This window comes from Heptranchias perlo, chromosome 12, assembly GCF_035084215.1.
Source record: "Heptranchias perlo isolate sHepPer1 chromosome 12, sHepPer1.hap1, whole genome shotgun sequence".
Taxonomy (NCBI): domain Eukaryota; kingdom Metazoa; phylum Chordata; class Chondrichthyes; order Hexanchiformes; family Hexanchidae; genus Heptranchias; species Heptranchias perlo.
In genome coordinates, this window is record NC_090336.1 from 54,148,102 (window position 1) to 54,174,999 (window position 26,898).

General features: G+C 44.6%; 1 long non-coding RNA gene across 1 annotated transcript in view; it reads left to right on the plus strand.

The window, feature by feature from the left end:
• The first annotated feature begins 17,097 nt into the window (after window positions 1–17,097).
• LOC137327739 (uncharacterized) overlaps window positions 17,098–26,898 on the plus strand; it is a 174,026-nt gene continuing 164,225 nt past the window's right edge. Inside the window, exons 1-2 of the long non-coding RNA XR_010964533.1 lie at window positions 17,098–17,286; window positions 17,728–17,766. This is a non-coding gene — a long non-coding RNA (uncharacterized lncRNA). The remainder of the gene's footprint in view (window positions 17,287–17,727; window positions 17,767–26,898) is intronic.

Genomic DNA, 26,898 nt, shown 5'->3' on the forward strand with positions numbered 1-26,898 from the left:
TTGAGCAAAGGCAAATAAAAGGGGACATTATACACGTATATAAGATACTAAACTGAACAGATAAAGTAAATCTAAAGCATTATTTTAAATTAAGTTACAACTGTAGCACAAAGCAACATAGACAAAACTGGTAAAAAGCAAGTTTAGGACTAATGTCGGCAAGTGTGGTCAGTGCCTGGAATGATCTTCTGGGTAAAGTAGTGCACGCAAAATTGGAAGCTTTTAAGAGGCGGTTTGATGCTATGAAGCAGGGGCACGGGACCATAGGTTTCAATGGAAGGAGGACCAAATGATTTCTCTTACCCGTACTGATCATTGTGAAAATAGTGAAACCTACAAAAATAAAAACTTACATTTATACAGCATCTTTAACATAGTGAAACGTCCCAAAGCACTTCACAGGAGCATAAATCAAACAAAATTTGACACCAAGTCACATGCTTCCCTGGTGCCAGGGTCAAGGATGTCACTGAGTGGCTGCAGAACATTCTGAAGGGGGGGAGGGTGAACAGCCAGAGGTCGTGGTCCATATCGGTACCAACGACATCGGTAGAAAGAGGGATGAGGTCTGCAGGAAGAGTTTAGGGAGTTAGGAAAGAGATTAATGAGCAGGACCTCAAAGGTAGTAATCTCCAGGTTACTCCCGGTGCCACGCGCTAGTGAGTATAGAAATAGGAGGATAGGGCAGATGAATGCCTGGCTGGAGAAATCGTGTAGGAGGGAGGGCGTTAGATTCCTGGGGCATTGGGACCAGTTCTGGGGGAAGTGCAACCTGTGCAGGCCAGACGCGTTGCACTTCAACAGAACTGGGACCAATGTCCTTGCGTGGAAATTCGCTGGTTCTGTGGGGGAGGGGGTTGGGCAACAGGATGTAGCATTGGAAAGGTGAAACAAGGTGCACAAAGGATTGGGAGAGACAGATAGCACTAGAGTAAGAAATAGTACGGTATTAGAAGGGGTCAGGCTAAGAGAGAATACAAGAAGGTCTATAATAGGTTTACAATGCGTTTATGTAAATATATGCAGCGTAGTAAATAAGGTTGGTGAGCTGCAGGTGCAATTAGTCACATGGGAATCTGATGTTGTGGCGACAACAGAGACCTGGTTCAAAAAAGGGCAGGATTGGGTACCAGATATTCCTGAATACAAGTTGTTCAGGAACAATAGGGAAGGATCGAAAGGTAGTGGGGGGGTGGGGGGGGGGGGGCGGTTAGTGGTGGCTGTATTGATTAAGGAGAATATTGTAGTGCTGGAGAGAAAGGATGTCCTGGAGGGGTCAAGGACAGAATCTATTTGGTTAGAGTTAAGTAACAATAGAGGTGCCATTAAACTACTGGGTGTATTCTACAGGCCACCAACTAGTGGGAGTGATATAGAGGAGCAAATTTGCAGGGAAATTACAGAGATGTGCAAGAACCATAGAGTAGTGATAATGGGGGACTTCAACTATCCTAATATAGACTGGGATAGTAATAGTGTAAAGGGCAAAGATGGGGAGGAATTTTTGTAGTGTGTTCAGGAGAACTTTCTTGACCAGTATGTTTCAGGCCCAATGAGGAAGGAGGCATTGCTGGATCTGGTTCTGGGGCATGAGGTGGGTCAAGTGGAGCAAGTGTCAGTAAGGGAACATTTAGGGAGCAGCGATCATAGTATCATAAGGTTTAGAATAGCTATGGAAAAGGACAAGGATCACTCTAAAGTAAAAATACTCAATTGGAGGAGGGCCAATTTCAATGGGATGAGAACGGATCTGGCCTGGGTAAATTGGAATCAAAGACTGGCAGGTAAAACTGTAAATAAACAATGGGCGGCCTTTAAAGAGGAAATGGTTCAGGTACAGTCCAGGCACATTCCCACAAGGCAGAAAGGTAGGGTGACCAAAACCAGAGCTCCCTGGATGACAAAAGAGGTAGAGAGTAAGATGAAACAGAAAAAAGGGACATACGACAGATGTCAGATTGATAATACAAGTGAGAACCAGGCTGAATATAGAAAGTTCAGAGGGGAGACAAAAAAGGAAATAAGAGGGGCAAAGAGAGAGTGTAAGAATAGACAGGTGGCAAACATAAAAGGGGATCCAAAAGTCTTCTATAGGCATGTAAACAGTAAACGGGTAGTAAGAGAAGGGGAGGGACCGATTAGGGACCATAAGGAGGTCTACACATCGAGGCAAATGGCATGGCTGAGGTACTAAATGAATGCTTTGCATCTGTCTTTACCAAGGAAGAAGATGCTGCTAAAATCACAGTATGTGAAGAGGTAGTTGAGATATGGACTAAAAATTGATAAAGAGGAGGTACTAGAAAAACTAGCTGTACTTAAAGTAGATAAGTCACTCGGTCCGGATGGGATGCATCCTAGGTTGCTGAGGGAAGCAAGGGTGGAAATTGCGGAGATCCTTAGATACGGGGGTGGTGCCAGAGGGCTGGAGAATTGCAAATGTTACATCCTTGTTCAAAGAAAGGTGTAAGGACAAACCCAGCAACTACAGGCCAGTCAGCTTAACCTCGGTAGTGGGGAAACTTTTAGAAACGATAATCTGGGACAAGCTTAACAGTCACTTGGAAAAGCATGGACTAGTAAAGGAAAGCCAGCACGGATTTGTTAAAGGCAAATCGTGTTTAACCAACTTGATTGAGTTTTTTGATGCGGTAACAGAGAGTGTCGATGAGGGCAATTCGGTTGATGTGGTGTATATGGACTTCCAAAAGGTGTTTGATAAAGTGCTACATAATAGGCTTGCCATCAAAGTTGAAGCCCATGGAATAAAGGGGGCAGTGGCAGCATGGATATGAAATTGGCTAAATAACATGGATACAGAATTGGTTAAGTGGCAGGAAACAGAGAGTAGTGGTGAACGGTTGTTTTTCGGACTGGAAAGAGGTGTACAGTGGTGTTCCCCAGGGGTCGGTACTAGGACCATTGCTTTTCTTGATATATATTAATGACTTGGACTTGGGTGTACAGGGCACAATTTTCAAATTTGCAGATGACTCAAAACTTGGCAGGGTAGTGAACAGTGAGAAGAATAGTGATAGACTTCAAGAGAATCTAGTCAGGCTGGTGAAATGGGTGAACACATGGCAGATGAAATTCAACGCAGAAAAGTGGGAAGTGATACATTTCAGTAGGAAGAACGAGGAAAGCCAAATAAACTAAAGGGTTCAATTCTAAAAGGGGTGCAGGAACAGAGAGATCGGGGCTGTATGTGCACAAATCATTGAAGGTGGCAGGGCAGGTTGAAAAAGCAGTTAAAAAACCATACAGGATCCTGGGTTTTATAAATAGAGGCATAGAGTACAAAAGCAAGGAAATTATGATGAACCTTTATAAAACAATGGTTCGGCCACAACTGGAGTATTGTGTCCAGCTTTGGGCACTGCACTTTAGGAAGGACGTGAAGGCCTTAGAGAGGGTGCAGAAGAGATTTACTAGAATAGAAAGGTTACAGCACGGAAGGAGGCCATTTGGCCCATCGAGTCCGCGCCGGCTCTATGCAAGAGCAATCCAGCTAGTCCCACTCCCCCGCCCCCTCCCCGTAGCCCTGCAAATTTTTTCCTCTCAAGTACCTATCCAGTTCCCCCCTGAGAGCCATGATTGAATCTGCCTCCACCACCCCCTCGGGCAGCGCATTCCAGATCCTAACCACTCACTGTGTAAACAAGTTCTTCCTCATGGTGGTTTTTTTAAGGAGGGGGGTAATGACAACAGATTTGAAGGGGAGGGGGACAGTACCTTAAGAGAGGGAACCATTAACAATATCCGCTAACCTGGGGGCCAGGAAGGGAAGTTGGGTGGTCAGCAGTTTGGTGGGAATAGAGTCGAGGGAGCAAGAGGTGGGTCTCATGGACAAGATGAGCTTGGAGAGGGCATGAGGGGAGATAGGAGAGAAACTAGAGAAAGATGCGAGTTCAGGGCTAGGGCGGGGGGGCGGGAACCGTAGGGGAAGTTTGGGTTGGTGGGCTAGGGGAAGGGAGGGAAGTGGTTGAGGCAGCTGAATGGATGATCTCACTCTAAAGGACGAGGAAGTCCATGAGCTTCTCGCACTTGATGTTGGAGGCGAGGTTGGAGGGGGTGGGGAGTGGGGTTTAAGAAGACGGTTCGTAGTGAAGAGAAGCCGGGGGTTATCTTTGCATTCCAGGATGATCCTGGAATAGTGAGCAGTTTTGGCAGAGGAGAGCAATGTCAGTGTCCAAGGACTCATTTTTGGCATGTAGGCAATATAGTATTACAAATACATTTCTAACAAAGGGGCACAATCTTAAAATTAGAGCTAGGCCATTTAGGAGTGAAATGAGGAAGCACTTTTTCACACAAAGGGTAATGGAAATCTGGAACTCTCTTCCCCAAAAGGCTGAGGATGCTGGAGGAAATTTTCAAGACTGAGATCCACAGATTTTTATTAGGTAATGGTATTAAGGGATGTGGAACAAAGGTGGGTAAATGGAGTTGAGGTACAGATCAGCCATGATTTAATTGAATGGCGGAACAGGCTCGAAGGGCTGATTGGCCTCCTCCCATTCCTACGTTTCAGTTCAAGCACTTGCATCAAGCCCAGTGATATAGAAAAGATGAATCCATGATGTTATGTCCAGGTATATCATGAAAGTAGCAGCAGGGGCACAGAATCAAGTAGGAAAAAGGCAAATAGGGTGGACTGTCTCGTCTCTACCTCAGCTGCAAAGGCCATTGCAACTTTTAAGTATCTTTATTGCCATAATATTAGGGTTTGTTTCAGCATCATGTGAGCTGAAAGCTTATTAAAAAATGGCCAGCCCACAGAGTCTGAAATTCAATCCTTACACTGATCTTGGGAACATTCCATGAACAATTTTGCTTCAAATGGCATTCAAGAGCCTACCAAACTGTAAATAGGCAGAACAGTGGAAGATGAAGTTCAGCACGGATCAGTGTAAGATACTGCACACTGGAAGATAAGAGATGGGCGGCATACGCAGTGCAGGAATGGAGTCAAACTAGCCGAGAGTGAAACTGAGAGAGATCCCGGAATATTAGACCTTCGCACTTAACACACGTGGTCCTTGTGAAGAAGCAAATTGAACGCTACCTGATTATCTCAGTAAATCCGTATTGTACAAGTCACAGGCCGTCACCCTCAAACTGGACGACGCTCTGGTCAGTTTTGGACCCCGAGATGCATGGCAAATATTCAAGTCCTGGCACCAGTACACAGGTGAGCCACGAGACTGACTAGAAATATCAGAGGACTGAGTTACAAGGCATGGACTGTTCAGCCTTGAAAAGAGGGAGCTGAGAAGGGATCTTAAAAAGGTACATAAAATATTAAATGATACAGAAAAGATAAATCCAGAACACTACATCAAGGTGTATCATGAAAGTGGGACACAGGATCAAACAGGCCAAAGGTAAATTTATGACCAATGTCAAGAGATACCTATCTGCATAGGTATCTGAATGATTCCAGGGATGAGAGACTTCAGTTACGTGCATAGACTGGAGAAACTGAAGTGGTTCTCCTTAGAGCAGAGAAGGTTGAGAGGAGATTTGATAGAGGTATACAAAATCATGAAGGGTCTGGACAGAGTAGATAGAGAGAAACTGTTCCCATTGGCTGATGGCAAAAGAACCAAAGGCGACATGAGGAAAAACTTTTTTACACAGCGAAGGGTTAGGATCTGGAATGCACTGACAGGTGGGGGATGGCAGAGGCAGATTCAATCATGGCCTTCAAAAGGGAATTGGATCAGTATTGAAGGGAAAAAATTCGCAGGGCTACGGGGATACAGCGGGGGAGTAAGACTAGCTGGATTGCTCTTGCAGAGAGCCAGCGCGGATTCGATGGGCCGAATGGCCTCATTCTGTGCTGTAATCATTCTATGATTCTATGATAAGGAGATATTAGGACAGGTGACCAAAAACTTGGTCAAAGAGGTAGCTTTTAAGGTGCATCTTAAAGGAGGAGATAGAGATGGGGAGATGGAAAGGTTTAGGGAGGGAATTCCAGAGCTTAGGGCCTAGGCAGCTGAAGGCATGGTGGAGCGATTAAAATTAGGGATGTGCAAGGGGCCAGAATTGAAGGAGGGCAGAGATCTTGGAGGATTGTAGGACTGGAGGAGGTCACAGAGATAGGGAGGGGCGAGGCCACGGAGGGATTTGAAAACAAGGATGAGAATTTTAAAATCGTGGCCTTACTGGACCGGGAGCCAATGTAGGTCAGCGAGCACAGGAGTGATGGGAGAACAGGACTTGGTGTGAGTTAGTATACGGACAGCAGAGTTTTGGATGAGCTCAAGTTTATGGAGGGTGGAAGATGGGAGGCCGGCCAGGAGAGCATTGGAATAGTCAAGTCTAGATGTAACAAAGGCATGGATGAGGGCTCTAGCAGCAGATGAGTTGAGGCAGGGGTGGAGACGGGCGATGTTATGGAGGTGGAATTAGGTGGTCTTGATGGAGCGGATATGTGGTTGGAAGCTTATCGCAGGGTCAAATAGGATGCCAAGATTGGGAACGGTCTGGTTCAACCTCAGACAGTGGCCAAGGAGAGGGATGGAGTCAGTGGCTAGGGATCGGAATTTGCGGCGGGGACCGAAGACAATGGCTTCAGTCTTATTTAGTTGGAGGAAATGTCTGCTCATCCAGTACTGGATGTTGGGCAAGCAGTGTGACAAATCAGAGACAGTGGAGGTGGTCGTGAGATAGAGCTGGGTGTCATCAGTATATATGTGGAACCTGAAATGTTTTCGGATGATAGCGCCGAGCGGCAGCATGAAGATGAGAAATAGGAGGCAGCCAAGGATAGATCCTCGGGGGCCCCAGAGGTAAGGGTGCGGCAGCTGGAAGAGAAGCCATTGCAGTTCATTCTTTGGCTAAGACTAGATAAGAATGGAACCAGGCGAGGGCAGTCCCACCCAGCTTGACGACGGAGACGAGGCATTGGAGGATGATTGTGTGGTCAACCGTGTCAAAGGCTGCAGACAGGTTGAGAAGGATGAGGAGGAATGGTTTACCACGGTCTCAGTCACATAGGATGTCATTGTTTGGTCCTGTGTTTCACATTGGACCAAACTCTGCTATTTCTTTCTTGAGAAGTTGTAAACAATTTTACAACACCAAGTTATAGTCCAACGATTTTATTTTTAATCCCACAAGCTTTCGGGATTAAAAATAAAATCGTTGGACTATAACTTGGTGTTGTAAAATTGTTTACAATTGTTAACCCCAGTCCATCACCGGCATCTCCACATCATTTCTTGAGAAGGACATAGACATATATAACATCTCTTTGAAGATGCAGATATTAATTTTGCTCCAAATATTTCCTTTCCTCTTCCTAATCCTTGCTGGAATATAGTTCCACCAGTGCTGGTAATCCTCTATTACCCCAACCAAGTGCCCGTGTGTGAGCATAGCAATGAGTAATGGCAGATGGTCTTCACACTGCCTCTACATACGTGCACTTTGCAGCAGAGGTCACTGGGAAGCAATCAGGAGCAGGAACCATGGATAAATTTCCCCCCTCCCTAGTCCAGGTGTCATTGAGGATAGTTATATCCTGACTCAGTACAAGGTGAAGAGTTGACTGAAGAGTTAGCTGAAATCTATGGTACTGCACTAAACGTTAAGGCAAAAGAAAGTGAAATGCTTCCTTCAAGAATTTTATCTTGGAAAAGCTTGTGGCCTCTTACTTCCCAGTGCTCATTTGCAACTGGCAGTAGCTGCAGTTTGTGCAAATACTTTTTATATATGTACAACTATATTCTCATATGATCCCAAGAGTATCAGACAACCAAACACAGTGCAAGCCATCTTTAAAAAAACTGCACAAACAATAGTAATCTTAAAAAATCCATAAAAATAAAACTGCTTCAGTTTTCCACTCACAACATATTTCAACAAAATCCATTTATCTGATATGAAAGAACATGGAAAATTAGACTCTATAGGGGATTTATTGCATAGATTTGTGACTTCCAGGAAATGGGCCAAGAGTAGAGAATTGTAAAAACAAGGGTGGAAGCCTGATATAGAAATAGTCTATTGAAAGTGCACTGAAAATTAGTCATTTTTCTGAGCGTGTCACTATATTGTCCAGAATGGTAACTGGCACAAATGAGTTCATTTATATAATATTAGAATATTTTGTCACTTGACTTAAGATCAAGGCCACATTGAATAATTGTTTTTTCCCCCCCCCCGACAAATGAGCAGCTGCTAATTTTCCATGAAGTACATTCTGTTAGTTCCCTACTACACACATGACTTTAGACTTTGTATTCACTGCTTGTAAATACTATGGAATTTTAAAAAATTGTATAATCGAGACCCACCATCTGTGATATAAATAAGCAGCTTTTGGGATTAGAAGGCAAAGTCAGTTATAACAATAGTCAATGGTACTGTCATCTATTTCTAAATACCTGACTTAATATCTATTTTATTGACGCTAACTTGGTAAGACATTAAATATGATTCGCAGTTTATCCTCAATGGCTTACCTTAACCAGAATGATACCGAGGCTTAGAGTGTTAAATTGTGAGGACAGGTTGCATCAACTTGGCTTGTATACTTGAGTATAGGAGATTGAGGGGTGATCTGATTGAGGTGTTTAAAATGTTAAAAGGATTCTGAGTGGCCTGTTTCCTGGTGAGGGAATCAAGAACGAGGGGACATAATCTTAAAATTTGAGCTAGGCCGATTAGGAGGGAAATAAGGAAGCACTTTTTTACATAAAAGCTCGTGGACATTGGGAATTCTCTGCCTCAAAGGGTGTGGATGCTGGGACAATTGGAGCTTTCAAGACCGAGGTCGATAGATTTTTGTTAGGTAAAAGTATCAAGGGATATGGAGCTAAATCAGGTAAATGGAGTTGAGGTACAGATCTGCCTTGGTTTAACTGAATGGCGGAGCAGGCTCGAGGGGCTGAATGGCCTATTCCTGTTCCTATGTTCCTATGTTAACAGTATAAAGGTCCTTCAGGATTTGGAAGGATCATGCAAGGTTAATAGTTATCGATCGGGGTAATATAGTTTGACACTGAGACGTCATAAACTTGATTCAGGTAACAAAAATGTCAAAAATTTTCTGCATTTACTTGAAATCATTAATGTTAAAGTTGTCTGGAATTGTTTCCCATCAGTTTTATACAGGAAGTAGCACATTTTAAACCAAAGCATCAAATGAAAAGTATAACGCTAATTAATCAGTGCTATAACTTAATGACCAACAAGTGTTCTTTCTTAAATTCTAGTGCCTAGTGTGACACAGTGCAATGGAGTACCAGCATGTGACACCACCACAACAACAACAGGAACTTGAATTTATATAGCGCCTTTAAAGTAGTAAAATGTCCCAAGGCGCTTCACAGGAATGCTATCAAACAAAATTTGACAACAAGTGAGGACAGTCCCATTGAGCTGGAGACTGGGAGAATTCCCCTGCTCGAATAATGCCACGGGACCCTTTACTTAAGAGGGCAGATAGTCCTCAGTTTAATGTCTGATCTGAAAGATGGTACAGCACAGTGCAGCACTTCCTCGGCACTGCACTGATGTGTCAAGCCTAGATCATGTGCTCAAGTCATTAGAGTAGGGCTTGGACCCACGACCTTCATACTTAGAGGCAAGGGTTCCATCATTGAGGCAAGGTTGACAGAAAGGTTTTTTTCATTTCCATTGCTCAAGTGAATGTCAAAGTCTTTTTTGAACCAGGCACCTAAGAGTGAGATGTCAGGATATGTAATACTGGAGGGAGCATTGCTTGAATACATTAAACAGTTCAGGTCAAGTGGGGAGCATATGGGTTCCTGCATACCTACGTGCACATTCTTAAAGTGGCATCATATGTTTTCACTCCAGAGAGGAAGCAGAGCGCAAAACTGTCTCATAACTCAGAAGAGCTAAAACAGAGTGGTGGCAAATCTGTTCTTGCCTGCTTGTCGTTTTTTTATACATGCCTGACAATTTTTAAGTTATTAAGGTTCAATGGCATCAGACATTAAGACAAGAATTGCATGATTTGAATCCTGGCTTTTTGCTTTTAAGCTCGGGATGACTAGCTTTCAGAATGCTTCTGTACTGCCTATTATGCCAGTGTGAAGTATTTTCTGACCTACAAACTATGCCTTGCTGACAATTTCAAATATTTAGACTTTTCTGTGGCTCATTTATCTTCCCAACATGAGTATTTTCTCTTTGAAAACCGTTTAGAATTGATGCCTTTTTATCTGTGTCAGGTGCGAGTGAAATTCTATGGTCTGGGTGAGAGAAAAGAGATACGGTTTTAAAGTGATGTCATCTCAACTTTCAAAGCCAATGTCGTTGTACACATTTTCAACAAAATTTAAATTGTAACAGGCACATCGCTGTGACAAGGCAATCCCTTCCACTGAAAATGAAGGTCTAGGTTTTCCTTTGTAATACAGGAGTCCAGGAATTAAAAGTGGGCAGAAGTTTTGTCCTACCAGAACTCCACCCACTTGATGGAGTGCGATATCTGGGCTCCATACTGTAGGAAGGGTATTGAGGCTTTAGAGAGGGTACAACACAAATTCGCTAGGATGTTGCCTGGCAGAAAGAAATACAAATATGAAAAAGACTTGAAAATTGGGGCTTTTTTCATTAGAACAATGCAGACCACAGGCCGATATGATAGAAGTGTTTAAAATTATGGAAGGATGGGAGGTAGAAGCAGACTATTTCCAATAGTTCAGAGGTCAAGAATGAGGGACTATAGATATAAGATTAAATGTAAGAGACTTGGAATGGAGGGCAGGAGAAACTTCTTTACACAGAGTTGTGAGGTTGTGGAATTCACTTCCAGGTTGGTGGTTGTAGCAGAAAATTATATCAGTATTCAAGATTAGATTGAATAGGTTGATGGAGGCAAAGGGGTTGAGGGGATATGGGAACATGATGAGTAAATGTCTCTGGGACTATTTGCTTGCAGCAGGGTAAACACTGTCATGGACTGGTTGGGCTGAGTGGCCTGTTTCCATGTAGTAACTTCCATGTATTTCTCTGCATTGTATTCCTCTGCATTTTCCAGTGGGCAGGGCCAGCAGAATTGTATGTGCCTGCATCAAACAGGAGGGTGCTTCATTTCAATGTTAATTTGGGGGGCTGTCCTAAATCCCATTTTTCACCGTTCTGGACATCAAATGTAAGTTACGCCCACCAAATATGGGCATCCAGGGTTGTTAGGCAGTGGTAGGTATACTGGATATTATGGAAGTAACACGATAATGTTAAGATAATTGTAGTTCAGCGGTTTCTTATCAATTCTTTTTCCCTCACTGGCACTTAGGTTCTCATGCGCCTTTGTGCCAATTGTTGTGAACTATTTATTTTTTGCCTCCAGTAGCATTACTGCCAGCAATGGGCTTCCCAATGGGACTCTCCTTTCTGAGGGCTTTGCTGGCCTCACATTCTCCATTCTTAACTTTTCCAAAAAGTCGGTTACACGTATCCTACCCTGCACTAAGTCCTGCTCACCCAATATTCTAGTCCCTGCTGATCTACATTGGCTCTCTGTCCCTCAGTGCCTCACGATTAAAGTCCTTATCCTCATATATAAATCCTTCAATGGCCTCACCCCAGCCTCTCTCTGCAATCTCTTTCAGTCCTATAATTCCTCCTTCAACTCGCAACAAATTCTTTAGCTATCTAGATACTACTTTCCGCAATTCCTTCTCTGAACACCTACACCTCGAAATTTTTCTATCTCTGCTTCTTTAAAAATCTCCTCAAAACTTATCTCTTCAACAAAGCTTTTACCCATTCCTCCTATTTGCGTCTTTCCTGCCTCAATGTACATTTTCTTATGGAAATCTGTGAAATGTCTAGGGATTTTTTTTATGTTAAAGGCATGATATAAACACATTTTGTTGTTGTGTTATTTTTGCCTCTGAACTGAAAGCTATTGTATCTTGTTGTGAACTATTTCCATAAATTTTGCCGTTAAATTCAAAAACTAATGCCTTATTTAATATTTCAGGTTCCAGCAGCATAAGAATGTTTTTAGCATTTCTAATTTATAGATTTTTTTGTTAAATATTTTTTATGGTTTTCACATCTTCCCCTTGTTTCCTAGCTCCTTTAGAATGGGCTGTATAAGAGAAAACTATCACAAGTGCTCCCTCAATCAGGGATGCAAATGCAGCTCCATACTCAATCAACAGGAGGTATCACTACTGAATAATGAGATGGACAAGTTGTGAGTTATCTCCTTCTGCCCCACCAGCTATTCTAGTTTGTTATACAAAATTCACTCATCAGTATGATATTAGCTTGTCATCTTGGCTCAGTGGTAGTGCCTTCACCTCTGAGTCAGAAGATTGTGGGTTCAAGCCCACTCTAGACACATGAGCGCACAATCTCAGCCGACAATTCAGTGCAGTACTAAGGAAGTGTTGCACCATTGGAGGTGCCATCTTTCAGGATGAGATGTTAAACTGAGGTCCCATCTGCTGTCTCAGATGAATGTAGAAGATACAAGGGCACTATTTGAAGAAGGGTAGAGGGTTTCTCCTAATGTCCTGGCCCATGTTTATCCCTCATCCAACACCACAAAACAGATTATCTTGTCATTTATCTTGCAATGCGCAAATTGGCTACCACATTTGTCTACATTACACCAACGACTGCTCTTCAAAAGTAATTCAATGGCTGTGAAATGCTTTGCGATGCCCGGCAGATAGGAAAGGCACTAAATAAATGCAAGTTCTTTCTTTATTTTAATGATGCGTCAATGTAATGTATCTTTTGGGGCCATTAACATCCATGGGATTTACATGGGGTGCTGTTTGAAACCCTTTGTGCATATTCATTACACTGTGCATGCATTTAAAGCAGGAATTACAGCTGGAAGCCACAATGATGCACTTGTAAGGACAGAACAAAACTAAATATTCATCTAGAATTACTACCATATTTTAAAGAATTTATTTGGTTTTAAATTCACAGACAGGTAAATCATATCTGAACGAAATCAGCTTGACTAAGAATCTTATCTTGCATCCCAAGTAAATGCATTAAGTGTCTCTCGTGATATTTGTCTTGCTTTCTGTCACTATGCTGGTTATAGGTCATGTACAGGAATAAACTCTCATTGCAAAGCTTTATTTTTCAGGAGGTAGGCTTATCGGACTTTTTTTAAAACCCTTGCAATGCAAATATTAAGGTTAATCTTACAAATTACAAAAATGCAAAGTCACCAAATGATACATTTTGTTCAAACTCGTACATGAGAATCTATTCTCACTTCAAAGTAAACAGGATCTGGAGCACTTAAAATAGAAGCTAGCATCAAAACAATGTTAATGTTCTCACAGAATGAGATGAGATGCTTCAGCTATCTCAAAAGCAATAGCTGGGAAGAAGTTACAGATGCTGCACAAGCACAGCCTCAAAGCCAAGGGGAGATGCTTTGGATTCCTCGCATTTGTGGCTTATCCAAGCATGTCCACCCAGGCTGTGTACAGAGAAACAGCTGAAGATCGGGTGTCAGCAAAATGATAAGTCTTTCAAAACAGATGACCTCCCTCAGCAGGGACAATCTCGGGCGGTATCATTTAAAACCTCGTTACACCTTAAGCCTAATGGACGGGGTCGCACGGCTAAACGTATTCTGCCAGGAGAAACATGGGTGTCGTGATGACCGAATCTTTTTGTAGTAAAGGTTCAAAATGAGCAATTACTTCAGCATAAATCAAGTCACCTCTTCCTGTGTGAATTCCTAAAGTGCTTAAGTTTAAAAACTTAAACCTCCTTTCAAAGTTACTTTTAAAATTGGTCATTATTTTATCTAGCACAGAGTCTTGGATGGTCAGCACACCTTTACTAATTACAAATAAAAACAGAAAATGCTGGAGAAGCTCAGCAAGTCAGGCAGCATCTGTGGAGAAAGAAACAGAGTTAACGTTTCAGGTCGAAGGCCTTTCATCCTTGGACCTGAAACGTTAACTCTGTTTCTTTCTCCACAGATGCTGCCTGACTTGCTGAGCTTCTCCAGCATTTTCTGCTTTTATTTCAGATTTCCAGCATCCGCAGTATTTTGCTTTTGATTTACTGATTACAACTGTTTAGCTCAGGATTTTCCTATTTGACAGTGAAGCTGAATGTTGAAACATTGCAAGTAATAACTACATTTTGTCTATGGTTAGATTATATTTCCAGTATACTGTGACTCTCAAAGTCAGAGAATGCTTTGCAGATCTGCTAAATTGCAGCTTTCTGCAAAATTTCTGCAACTGACCATGTCTCCAGACTTGCAAAGAATTTGTGAATCCCGGCGCCTATCTCTTGCCTTTCAGTTACTGGTGTATTCTTTGTAGCTCATAAAAGCCGACTGAGCACTGCTTGTAAAAGGCGAGCTGGCGATAATGTCTCTGTATGTGATTGCTCAACACCTAGAACTGATAATTCAGCATTCTTTTTTTAATCAGATAGTATCTGATGGCGGGCTCGATAGAATGTATCATTTACATAATAAGCAAAATATGTGGTCGAAGGCAAAGTAAGAAGTTGGATGTGGGGCAACTTAATTTTCCCACCACAGTCAGTTTCCCTAATGGACCTATTTTTGTCTGATAGCATCCCATGCTCCCCCATTAAGTTAACAGGAACTTTTCATCTCCCGGTTTGCGACATTGGACCTGGAAACTTAACTGCTGTTATCAGACATTTCCTAATAGCAGGTACCTGAGGATAACAATCCCTTAGTTCTAAGGCTTACTGACTACAGCAGTACTTAACAATAGATTGCATAATCAACTGAGGATTTTAATACAGAATACAGTTCCGTATAAACATATGAACTCTATAAAGCAATGTTCCTGAGGAGGTATTCCTGCTCCATGGTGTGTGCCTTTAGTGAGCTGGTAATGTCATTTACTGGAATGTTTGAGTTTCCATCCTGTACACACCTAACTGTGCATTCAGGCTACAGTCAAACCTTTTTCTTTACTGTTAACATGGCAAAGTTGGTCTAATCAGCCATTCATTTTACCGAATACTGAGATTCTTTGTGACGACTACGGGCCTTCAATCAGAACCACATCACAATGAGATTGCACTGTATCTATCTATCTACTTGTGTCCGTTTGCTTTGGCTGTAGGAAACATCTGGGATCACCCCAGCGACAAAAATAAAATACGTTGATCAAATCGATCATTGGAGACAGAAAGGGGGGGATTTTATTTAAAGTAAAAGTGATCTGCTCATCTTCAAAATGATATTAGGAAGTGGAATAGCCTCTGCTTAATGCTGCTGGTATCACGTTGAATGCTTGTTCCAGCAGCAGGAGTCAGTATTCGTGCTTTCAAAACAATCCTATAGACTTGTTCTATTTTAGTAACGGGAAGTGGGGGGGTGGGGGGTGGGGGAAGAGTCAGGCAATAATGCCCTTCCTTGTTCCAATGATAACAGTACAGATGGCCCAATATATCAAAAAAATGACAGGGAAAGTGTGGGTAGGTCACTGCATTTCCTGTGTAACCTTCACTATGTATCTACCAATTACTACTTTGGTTTTACCCAAAGTCAGAAATTTAGAGGAAGTGCATTCCAGTCCTGCTGAAAGTTTTGTTAGTTTAGGCTCCGATTAGTAGGGGTGTGTTTCATGTATTGTCAGCAAGGGACTAGGACTGTGATTGTGTGCGCGTGGTCAGAACTCCCTTTGAGTGGGCCAGACCTCTGATATTCTGTGGGTACATTGAAGTAATGGATGACACGGGAGGCTGATTGGTGCTTGGATTGAAGCCTCACCATTTAGCTATATTTCAGCACCTAGTAACACTATTCCTGGCCCTGAATCAAATCCAGATAACGTGAAAGAGGATGTTGCTCTTGTCAGCAATATTTTGCTTGATGCTCTGAAATTGAGATTCAAATAAAAATATTTTTGCCTCAATTGATGTAACAATGAATATGCTATTAGACCATAATAAAAAATGATGACAAAAATAATTGGCTCTGAATATGCCACTCGTGAAGAGGACAGAATTTACTTCATGATGAAAAGCCATAATTTTACAGGACATTCAATAACAGCCTTGGCTCAGTGGTAGGACTCTCACCACCGAGTCAGAAGCCCCACTCCAGATACTTGAGCACATAATCTAGGCTGCCACTCCAGTGCAGTACAGAGGGAGCACTGCACAGTTGGAGGCACCTTCGTTCGGATGAGATGGTAAAATGAGACCCCGTCTCATAAAAGAGCCCTTGGCACTATACGAAGAAGAGCAGGGAAACTTCTTCCGGTCAATATCTATCCCTCAGCCAACACCACAAAAACAGATTAGCTGGTCATTTATCTCCTTGTTGTTTGTAGGACCATGCTAAATTGGCTGCTGCATTTCCCCTACATTACAACAGTGACTACACTTCAAAAAGTGTTTTGTTGGCTATGGAGCACTTTGGGTCATTCTGAGGGTTGTGAAAGGCACTATAGAAATGCAAGCCCTTTCTTTCTTTCATTCAGTATTATTGTCCCAAAGGAGTCCGGGGACTCTAATCTCCACTTCAATTTCAAGTTACCAATCACTGCTGTTGCCACTAAACTTAGCAGAGAATAATGAAATTTGACTTAATTACAGCTCTAACTTGGAGTAGAAATCTATAGTGGGGTCTTTTTTCACTGCAGCAAACCTGTAAATGCTAAGTAAGGGCTAGTTGGTGCTGAATCACTTCCACTGGTGCTTTGCCCCATATATCTATTGAACTGCTAATTTTGGGATTCAGGAAAGAAAGAAAGACTTGCATTTATATAGCGCCTTTCATGACCTCAGGATGTCCCAAAGTGCTTTACAGCCAATGAAGTACTTTCGAAGTGTAGTCACTGTTGTAATGTAGGAAACATAGATATATAAGCTTACTGGGGGAATGGGAGATAAAACAGTTCTGGCAAAACACATCAATATTGCATACTTTGAATCATTATTCCCAAACATAAGAATAATATGTCACGTGTCCTCTTCAGAAAAGGGCAGTGCAGAGCAGAATAAATTCAGAGCAAAGTGCAGAAAAATAAATTCCACAGTGAAAAGGCCATGCAATGAAAGTTACTCATTTGCCCCTCAGAACTATTGTTATATCTATTCCGCACTCTCCTAATACTTTACCCATCTGAAGTGTGAAGTGCAAAGAGGGTTTGATTCTAGTAAACCATCATATACCTGACCAGTGGGGTGCGGGGAGAAAGGATGGTTGCTGAATGCTGATACTGTGCGGAAGATGGGGAAGGGATGCCAATGCTTTCAGGCCTCACCTTGTTAAGTACAACATTATGCTATAGCTTGCTACGGCTGGTAAGTTGCATCAATATGATGAAAATACTGATATCATACACAATGTTTTAGCTCATATTTAAATAAATTATTAAGGGTATTGATAGGTTTGAACAGGGAAAGATTATTTCCTCTGGTTTGGAAGTTCAGTGAAGAGGGGGAGGGGGGGGAGTTTATTAATTTAAAATTATCCCTAAGAGTGAGGAGAGAGATTAAGAGAAATGTTTTCACATTGAGAGTTGTTAAAGCATAGATTGCTTTGTAACAGGGAATAGTTAGGGCAGAGACCGTTACATCTTTTAAGGGAAAAATGGATAAACAGTTGAAGCAAAAAAGATGCAGGGAAATGGGGAGAGCAAGGCAGTGGGATCAGTTTTTGATTGCTCCTGCAAAATGCCGGCGGAGATACAATGAGCTAAATGGCTTCTTTCTGCACTGTAAACTTCTCTGGTTTTATTTCAGATGAGAAGAAAACTTATAACCGTGGATCACATCACAAAGGTAACACATTACAATTGGTCGCAAACATGAGAGATCGGGTGGGGGGGGGGACGGTAAAAATTTTGGCGGTGCCTTTGCGCCAAAAGAAGTGCATTGGGTGCAACTTCTGTCCCCCACTATGATTCCTCCATGATTTCATCCCAAAACCTAGAAATGGGGTCATTACTATTGAGAGAGGGTGCCCATGCCAGTAGTGGTCTTACTGGAGCGCCTGCACGGCTGGAAATTGGTGTGGTTCTTTGTCGTTCCAGCAGGACGACGACGACAACAACAAACAACAACAAACAACAACAACAAGTTGCATTTATATAGCGCCTTTAACATAGTAAAACATCCCAAGGCGCTTCACAGGAGTGTTATCAAACAAGAATTTGACACCGAGTCACATAAGGAGATATTAGGACAAAAACTTGGTCAAAGAGGTAGGTTTTAAGGAGCCTTTTAAAGGAGCAGAGAGAGGTAGAGAAGCAGTGAGGTTTAGGGATTGAATTCCAAAGCTTAGGGCCTGGGCAGCAGAAGGCACGGCCGCCAATAGTGGCGCGATTAAAATCGGGGATGCGCAAGAGCCAAGATTTGGAGGAGCGCAGAGATCTCAGAAAGGTTGTAGGACTGGTGGAGGTTACAGAGATAGAGAGGGGCAAGGCCATGGAGGGATTTGAAAACAAGGATGAAAATTTTAAAATCGAGGCGTTGCCAATGTAGGTCAGTGAGCACAGGGGTGATGGGTTAATTGGACTTGGTGTGAGCTAGGATACTGACAGCAGAGTTTTGGATGAGCTCAAGTTTATGGAGGGTGGAAGATGGGAGGCCGGCAAGGAGAGCAGTGGAGTAGTCAAGTCTAGATGTAACAGAGACACAGATGAGGGTTTCAGCAGCAGATGAGCTGATGCAAGGGCGAAGACAGGTGATGTTACAGAGGTGGAAGTAGATGGCCTTAATGATAGAGCGGATATGTAGTCGGAAGCTCATCTCAGGGTCAAGTAGGATGCCAAGGTTGCGAATGGTCTGGTTCAGCCTCACACAGTGGCCAGGGAGAGGGATGGAGGCGGTGTCTAAGGAATGGAGTTTGTGATGGGGTCCGAAGACAATGGCTTTGGTCTTCCCAGTATTTAGTTGGAGGAAATTTCTACTCATCCAGTACTAGATGTCGGACAAGCAGTGTGACAAATCAGAGATGGTGGAGGGGTCGAGAGAGGTGGTGGTGAGGTAGAGCTGGGTGTCGTCAGCGTATATGTGGAGTCTGACATTATGTTTTTGGATGATGTTGCTGAGGGGCAGCATGTAGCTGAGAAATAGGAGAGGGGCCAAGGATAGATCCTTGGGGGACTCCAGAGGTAATGGTGTGGCAACTGGAAGAGAAGCCATTGCAGGTGATTCCTTGGCTACGACTGGATAGATAAGAATGGAACCAGGCGAGCGCAGTCGCACCCAACTGGACGATGAAGGAGAAGCGTTGGAGGAGGATGGTATGGTCAACCGTGTCAAAGGCTGCAGACAGGTCGAGAAGGATGAGGAGGGATAGTTTACCACAGTCACAGTCACATGGAATGTTATTTGTGACTTTGATAAGGGTTATTTGATAAGGGTACTGTGGCAGGAGCGGAAACCTGGTTGGAGGGATTCAAAAATGGAGTTGCGGGAAAGATGTACACGGATTTGGGAGGCGACAACAAGTTCAAGGACTTTGGAGAGGAAAGGGAGGTTGGAGATGGGGCAGTAGTTTGCAAAAGCAGAGGGGTCAAGGATGGGTTTTTTGAAGGGGGGTGATGATGGCAGATTTGAAAGGGACAGGGACAGTGCCTGTGGAGAGGGATCCTTTAACAATATCAGATAATATGGAGGCCAGGAAGGGAAGTTTTTGCAGTTTGGTCAGCAGTTTGGTGGGAATAGGGTCGAGGGAGCAGGAGGTGGGTCTCATGGACAAGATGAGCTTGGAGAGGACATGAGGGGAGATAGGGGAGAGACTAGAGAAAGATGTGAGTTCAGGGCTAGGGCAGGGGTGAACCTTAGCATAAGTTTGGCTTGGTGGGATAGGGGAAGGGAGGGAAGCGGCAGAGGCAGCTGAATGGATGGTCTCAATCTTAGTGACAAAGAAGTCCATGAGCTCCTTGCACTTGTTGTTGGAGGTGAGGGTGGAGGAGGCAGGGGAAGACCGTTTGTAGTGGAGAAGAGAAGCCGGATGATCCTGGAACAGTGAGCAGTTTTGGCAGAGGAGAGCAGGACCCGATAGTGCTTTATGTGATCCAGCCAGATCTGGCGATGAATGGCTAAACCAGTTGTCCGACATAAACGTTCAAGTCTGCGTCCCTTGGACTTAAAGGAGTGGAGATGAGGGTCATACCAGGGGGAACGACCAGGGTGAGAGAGCGAAATGGTTTTAATGGGGACAAGGTATCAAAGGTGGAGATGCGGCTGTGATTGAGCAGAATTGTCGAGATGAATGGAGGACCAAAGACTAGACGGTTGGGAATTTGAAAGTGCCATTGTGAGTGACTTGGGGGAGAGTTTTTTCCAGGGGCGGACACAAAAGGAAATGGGGTTGGGAGGGGGAAGGGGGATGTGGGCGGAGAGGGATACAAGGAAGTGATCAGAAATGGCCTTATCTGTGATTGACACGATGGGAGTAGAGAAACCATGTGAGATGGCAGGCCACTATCAGGAAGCTCCAAGGAATCGTAAACCATCCCTCTGGGATCAATTGCTGTTGGAGATCTTCTTTGTGGATTTATGGCCCAGAATGCCATCTATATCTGCTTTCTGCAGGTGTAGGTAATGCTGTGCCTATCGGAGGCATAGCTGGCTGGCTTCCCAGGTTAGGCTGGGTATTGCCACTGCAATGCTCCAAACTCCTGTCGGGCTGCGCTGCTGAAAAAGTATCTCCTCCCTAGCCCCCCCTCCTCCACCCCCCTAACCCGATCGGAATTTCACATCTGTGAACTAAAGGGATGGACAGTCAGTGGCTCCAAGTTTCCATCCCAAATTCTGGTGCCTCCACCTCTTACTCTAACTGAATTCTGCCCCCAAGAAAGAATGGAATTTCAGAACTCAGTTGCCCCACGTGGGCTAAATAGAAACATATTTATTTTAAAGGAAGGAGACTCGGGCAGTGTCTGCTCTGATTGTTCTGGGCGTTGGTGGCAAATATTGACCTTTGTTCCTAGATACGTTTGGTTTCAAGGTAAGAGAGAGAGCTGCCATGTGAACCAAGAAACATTATCGCTGGTAAATGACAGTAAGTTGTGCTAAAAATGTTGTTTACCTACAAGTATCACAATATTGGAGTGTAACACAATGAAGACACACAAAAAAAAATCTAAGCAGATTTGAATGTAATTATATTTCAATGATTTCTCAGCATTGCTGTTGTTTTGCACCTAAAACATTCAGCTGATTAAAAGTACCTACACAAAAGATTTTTCCTGTCTTTATAGTGTTGCCATGGTATTGATGTAATCTGTCTCCAAATCGTTATCAAAAAAACAGTTAATAATAGTAAAACAATTAAATGTTGCAGACTTGCCAGTGAAATAATCAGTAGAATCCTGTTCTGAGTGGTAGCAATGAAGCACGACGATGGCACCCAGGTACAAAAGGGAAGGAATGAAGATTGCTTGTCGCATTCCTAAAGGGTCACAAGCCCGGAATGACCTCCTTTGAAAACTGCGCTACTTGGCAGCACTGATGCAACCCGCGCCAAAGGTTCCTTCTACATTTGAATATTTCTGCTCGGTGTTAACTCATTCTCCCCAAAAGTCCGTGAACTTACTTCACGAGTAAAATTCTGCTTTCATAGTATCCCAGTTTCATAGTATGGTACAGCACAGGAGAAGGCCATTCAGCCCATCATGCCTGTGCTGGCTCTTTGAAAGGGCTATCCAATTAGTCCCACTCCCCTGCTCTTTCCCCATAGCCCTATAAATTTTTCCCCTTCAAGTATTTATCCAATTCCCTTTTGAAAGTTACAATTGAATCTGCTTCCACCACCCTTTCAGGCAGCGCATTCCAGATCATTACAACTCGCTGCAAAAGAAAATGTTTCCTAATATCGCCTCTGGCTCTTTTGCCGATTACCTTACATCTGCGTCTTTAGTTACTGACCCTTCTGCCACTGGAAATAGTTTCTCCTTATTTACTCTATCAAAACCGTTCATGATTTTGAACACTTCTATCGAATCTTTCCTTAACCTTCTCTGTTCTAAAGTGAACAAGCCCAGCTTCTCCAGTCTCTCCACATAACTGAAGTCTCTCATCCCTGGCACCATTCCAGTAAATCTCTCTGCACTCACTCTAAGGTCTTGACATCCTTCCTAAAGTGTGGTGTCCAGAATTGAACATAATACTCCAGCTGAGGCCTAACCAGCGTTTTATAAAGGTTTAGCATAACTTCCTTGCTTTTGCACTCTGTGCCTCTATTAATAAAGCCCAGGATCCTATTTGCTTTTTTAACGGCCTTCTCAACTTGTCCTACCACCTTCAAAGATTTGTGTACATACACCCCCAGGTCTCTCTGTTCCTGCACTCCCTTTAAAATTGTACCATTTTGTTTATATTGTCTCTCCTTATTCTTCCTACCAAAATGTATCACTTCACACTTCTCTGTGTTAAATTTCATCTGCCATGTGTCTGCCCATTCCACCAATCTGTCTATGCCCTCCTGTAGTCTGTTACTATCCTCGACATTGTTTACTACATTTCCGAGTTTTGTTTCATGTGCAAACTTTGAAACTATACCCTCTATACCCAAGTCCAGGTCATTAATATATATCAAAAAGAGCAGTGGTCCTAATACTGACCTCTGGGGAACACCACTGTGTACTTCGCTCCAGCCTGAAAAACAACCATCCACCTCTATTCTCCACTTTCTGTCCTGTAGCCAATTTTGTATCCACACTGCCACTGTCCCTTTAATCCTATGGGCTTTAATTTTGATAACAAGTCTATTATGTGGTACATCATCCATTCTTATCTATCCAATCATTGTCAGAGAATCACCTGCAATGGCTTCTCTTCCCGCTCCTGCAATGTTACCTCTGGACCCCCCAAGGATCTATCCTTGGCCCCCTCCTATTTCTCATCTACATGCTGCCCCTCGTCGACATCATCCGAAAATACATCAGGTTCCACATGTGCACTGATGACACCCAGTTGAACCTCACAACCACCTCCCTTGACCACTCCACTGTCACTGATTTGTCATACTGCTAATCTGACAGCAAAAATTTCCTTCAGCCATTGTCTTCAGTCCCCACCACAAATTCTGTTCTCTATCCACTGACTCCATCCCTCTCCCTGGTCATTGTCTGAGGCTGAACCTGACTGTTCGCAATCTTGGCATCTTTTTTGGCCCTGAGATGAGCTTCTGACCACATATCCGCTCCATCACCAAGACCGCCTACTTTCACTTTCTTAACATTGCCCGTCTCCGCCCCGCCTCAGCTCATCTGCTGCTGAAACGCTCACCTGTGCGTTTGTTACATCTAGACTTGATTATTCCAATGCTCTCCTGGCTGGCCTCCCAACTTCCACCCTCCATAAACTTGAGCTCATCCAAAACTCTGCTGCCCGTATCCTAACTCGCCTCACACCAAGTCCCATTCTGCCATCAGCCCTGTGCTCGCTGACCTACATTGACTCCCGGTCTGGGAATGCCTTGATTTTAAAATTCTCATCCTTGTTTTCAAATCCCTTCATAGCCTCATCCCTCCCTATCTCTGTAACCTCCCCCAGCCCTGCAACACTGGAAGATCTCTGTGCTCCTCCAATTCTTGCCTCTTGTTCACCCCAGATTTTAATCTCTCCACTGTTGCCAGCCGTGCTTTCAGCTGTCCAAGCCCTAAGCTCTGGAATTCCCTCCCCAAACCTCTCCTCCTTTAAGATGCTGTTTAAAACCTACCTCTTTGAGCAAACTTTTGGTCACCTGTCCTAATATCTCCTTATGTGGCTTGGTGTCAAATTTTGTTTGATAACGCTCCTGTGAAGCGCCTTGGATGTTTTACTATGTTAAAGGCACTATATAACTGTAAGTTATTGTTGTTGTTTATCAAATGCCTTTTGAAAGTCCATATATACAACATCAACTGTACTACCCTCATCGATCCTCTTCATTACTTCATCAAAGAACTCAATCAAGTTAGTTACATTTCCTTTACCAAATCCATGCTGACTTTCATTTATAAGCCCATACTTTTCCAAGTGCCAATTAATTTTGTCCCAGATTATTGTCTCTAAAAGTTTCTGCACCACCAACGTTAGGCTGACTGGCCTATAACTACCAGGTGTATCCCTCTCCCCTTTTTTGAACAGGGGTGTAACACTTGTAATCCTCCAGTCCTCTGGCACCACCTCCATATCTAAGGAGGATTAGAAGATTGTGGCCAGAGCCTCTGTAATTTCCATTCTTACTTCCCTCAGTGACCTAGGATGCATCCCATCTGGACTGGGTGACTTTTCTAATTTGAGTACTGCCAATCTTTTAAGTACCTCCTCTTTATCTATTTTTATCCAATCCAATATCGCTACTACCTCCTCCTTTACTGCTACTTTGGCAGCATCCTCTTCTCTAATGACAACCAATACAAAGTATTCATTTGGTACCTCAGCCATGCCCTCTGCCTCCACAAGACGATCTCCATTTTGTCTCAAATCAGTCCCACCCTCCCTTTGATTACCCCTTTACAATTTATAGAATCATAGAATCATAGAATGGTTACGGTACATAAGGAGGCCATTCGGCCCATTGAGCCTGTGACGGCTCTCTGCAAGAGCAATCCAGCTAGTCCCACTCCACTGCAGTTTCCTTGTAACCCTGCAAACTTTTCTCCTTCAGATACCTATCTAATTCCTTTTTGAAAGCCACAATTGACCTTGCTTCCACCACCCTTTCATGCAGTGCATCCCAGATCCTAACCACTTGCTGGGTAAAAAGGTTTATCCTCATGTCGCCTTTGGTTCTTTTGTAAATCACCTTAAATCTGTGTCCTCTAGTTTGCGACCTTTCCGTCAGTGAGAACAGTTTTTCTTTATTTACTTTGTCTAGACCCTTCATGATTTTGAACACCTCTATCAAATCTCCTCTCAACATTCTCTGCCTTCAGGAGAACAATCCCAGCTTTTCCAGTCTATCAAAGTAACTGAGGTCCCTCATCCCTGGAACCATTCTAGTAAATCTTTTCTGCACCCTCTCTAAGATCTTCACATCATTCCTAAAGTGCGGTGCCCAGAATGGACACAATACTCCAGTTGTGGCTGAACCAGTGTTTTATAAAGGTTCAACATAACATGCTCGTTTTTGAACTCTATGGGCTCGATTTTAGCAGGCCTGCGGGTTCCCAGCGGGTGGTCCTCCGGGAGCGTGGAAAACGCGGACGGCTAATTGCGTGCGCCCCCCGCGCGATCGCGGGATAATTGAACTGATTAAGCCCTGCTTCCGGGTTCTCCGCTCCCCAGCTGCGTGCCGGCGGGCTGCGCATGTGCAGTACCGTCGACGCGATGTAGGAGCTCCACTTAAAGGGGCAGTCTCCCAAAGCCCCTCCTGCTGCAATCAGTAGGCTGGTGATGATGGCTCAACCCAGGGGAAAGGCTGCGCCACGTTTTTCGGACCTCGTGCTGCAGCTGATGCTGGAGGGCGTGAGGAGGAGGAGGGACACGCTGTTCCCTGCGGACGGACGCAAGTGCCCTGCCGCCGCCACCAGGAAGGCATGGGCAGAGGTGGCGGCGGAGGTCAGCAGCAGGGCCAACACCCCCAGGACATGGGAGCAGTGCCGCAAGCGGTTCAATGACCTCACTAGGTCCGGCAAGGTGATGTACACCAACGCACCCTCCCACAACCCGTCCCCACCATCACGCCAAACAGATCACAACCCCTCCTGCACAGCCACCACTGCGCTCCAGCAGCAATCCTCACAGCCACTCATTCACCATCCTCGCCGTGCACGCAAGTACCCACCGTCCCTGTCCCCACCCGAACACTACCACACAACCCAATCCCCATGCAATGGGATGGGCATGTGGCACACGCATCCTCCCATCCATCTGCCCCACGCTCAACCCACCCACACTGATGCTTGATGTGTGTTACTATGCAATACGCACCCACTCACGCATCTGTGTTTTGCCTTGACAGGAGAAGAGAAGCAAGAACAACAGGGAAAGGGCACGCACCGGAGGTGGCCCGCCGCACGTGGTCGACCTCACAGACGCAGAGGTGGAGGCGCTCGACCTCGCCCGCACGCGACATTGCCTGTCTGTCGCAGATGGCGAGTGTGTCGCTGCAGAAATGGCCGGTAAGGGAAAGCTGACACTCAACACCCATGATCGCGAGTGACCGTATCATCACCTGCCATCAGGCGCACCGTAACGTTGGTGCACATGCCTCAAAGTGCCCTCTGTTCTCTTGCAGGGCCGTCTGCGAGCGCTGCGATTGAGGAGGGCGATTCCTCAGAGGACATGGCGGTCTCTGAGGGTGCATCGTCACATTTGAGCCAACCATCCACCAGCGCAGAGACACGCACCTCGGTGGGTCCCCCTCGCCAACTAGTTGGGGTAGCACTTGGTGATTCACCGCGCACGAGTGAGCATGAGCAGACCCTGGTGGCAGGGGCAGCCGCGGAGGGTCCGCGTTGGTGGGAGCACTCATCTCCAGGCTCTGCTCAGCCGGACCCAGATGCTGAACCCAGGGGGCCACCAGTGAAAAGGAGAGCCGTCGAGGGGCACCAGCTAATTGCCGAGGTACTAGGAGAGGTGCCGCGCGCATTGTCCACACTTGCGCAGGCGATGGAGGAGTCCAACTCCTGCATGCGGGCATTGGTGGCGCAGGCACAGGAGGGTACCGGCGACACAGTGTCGCGGGTAGGTGCGGGACTGTCTGCGGTGGAGGACAGGCTGGCCTCCCTCGAGCGTCACGCACAGCTCCAGATCGAGTCCTTGCAGGCCCTGACAACGTCTGTACGGATTCAGGGTGAGCAACATTCCGCCGCCATCAACAGGCTGACGGATACACTAGGGGTGGCCTTGCAAGGCCTCACACATGCCATCCAAACTGCCGTCCAGCAGGGTGGAAGGGGTGATGTGGGCCGAGGCCACGAGAGGGATGATGGTGACCGGGGACATGGAAGCGGGGACGCTTCTCAAGGC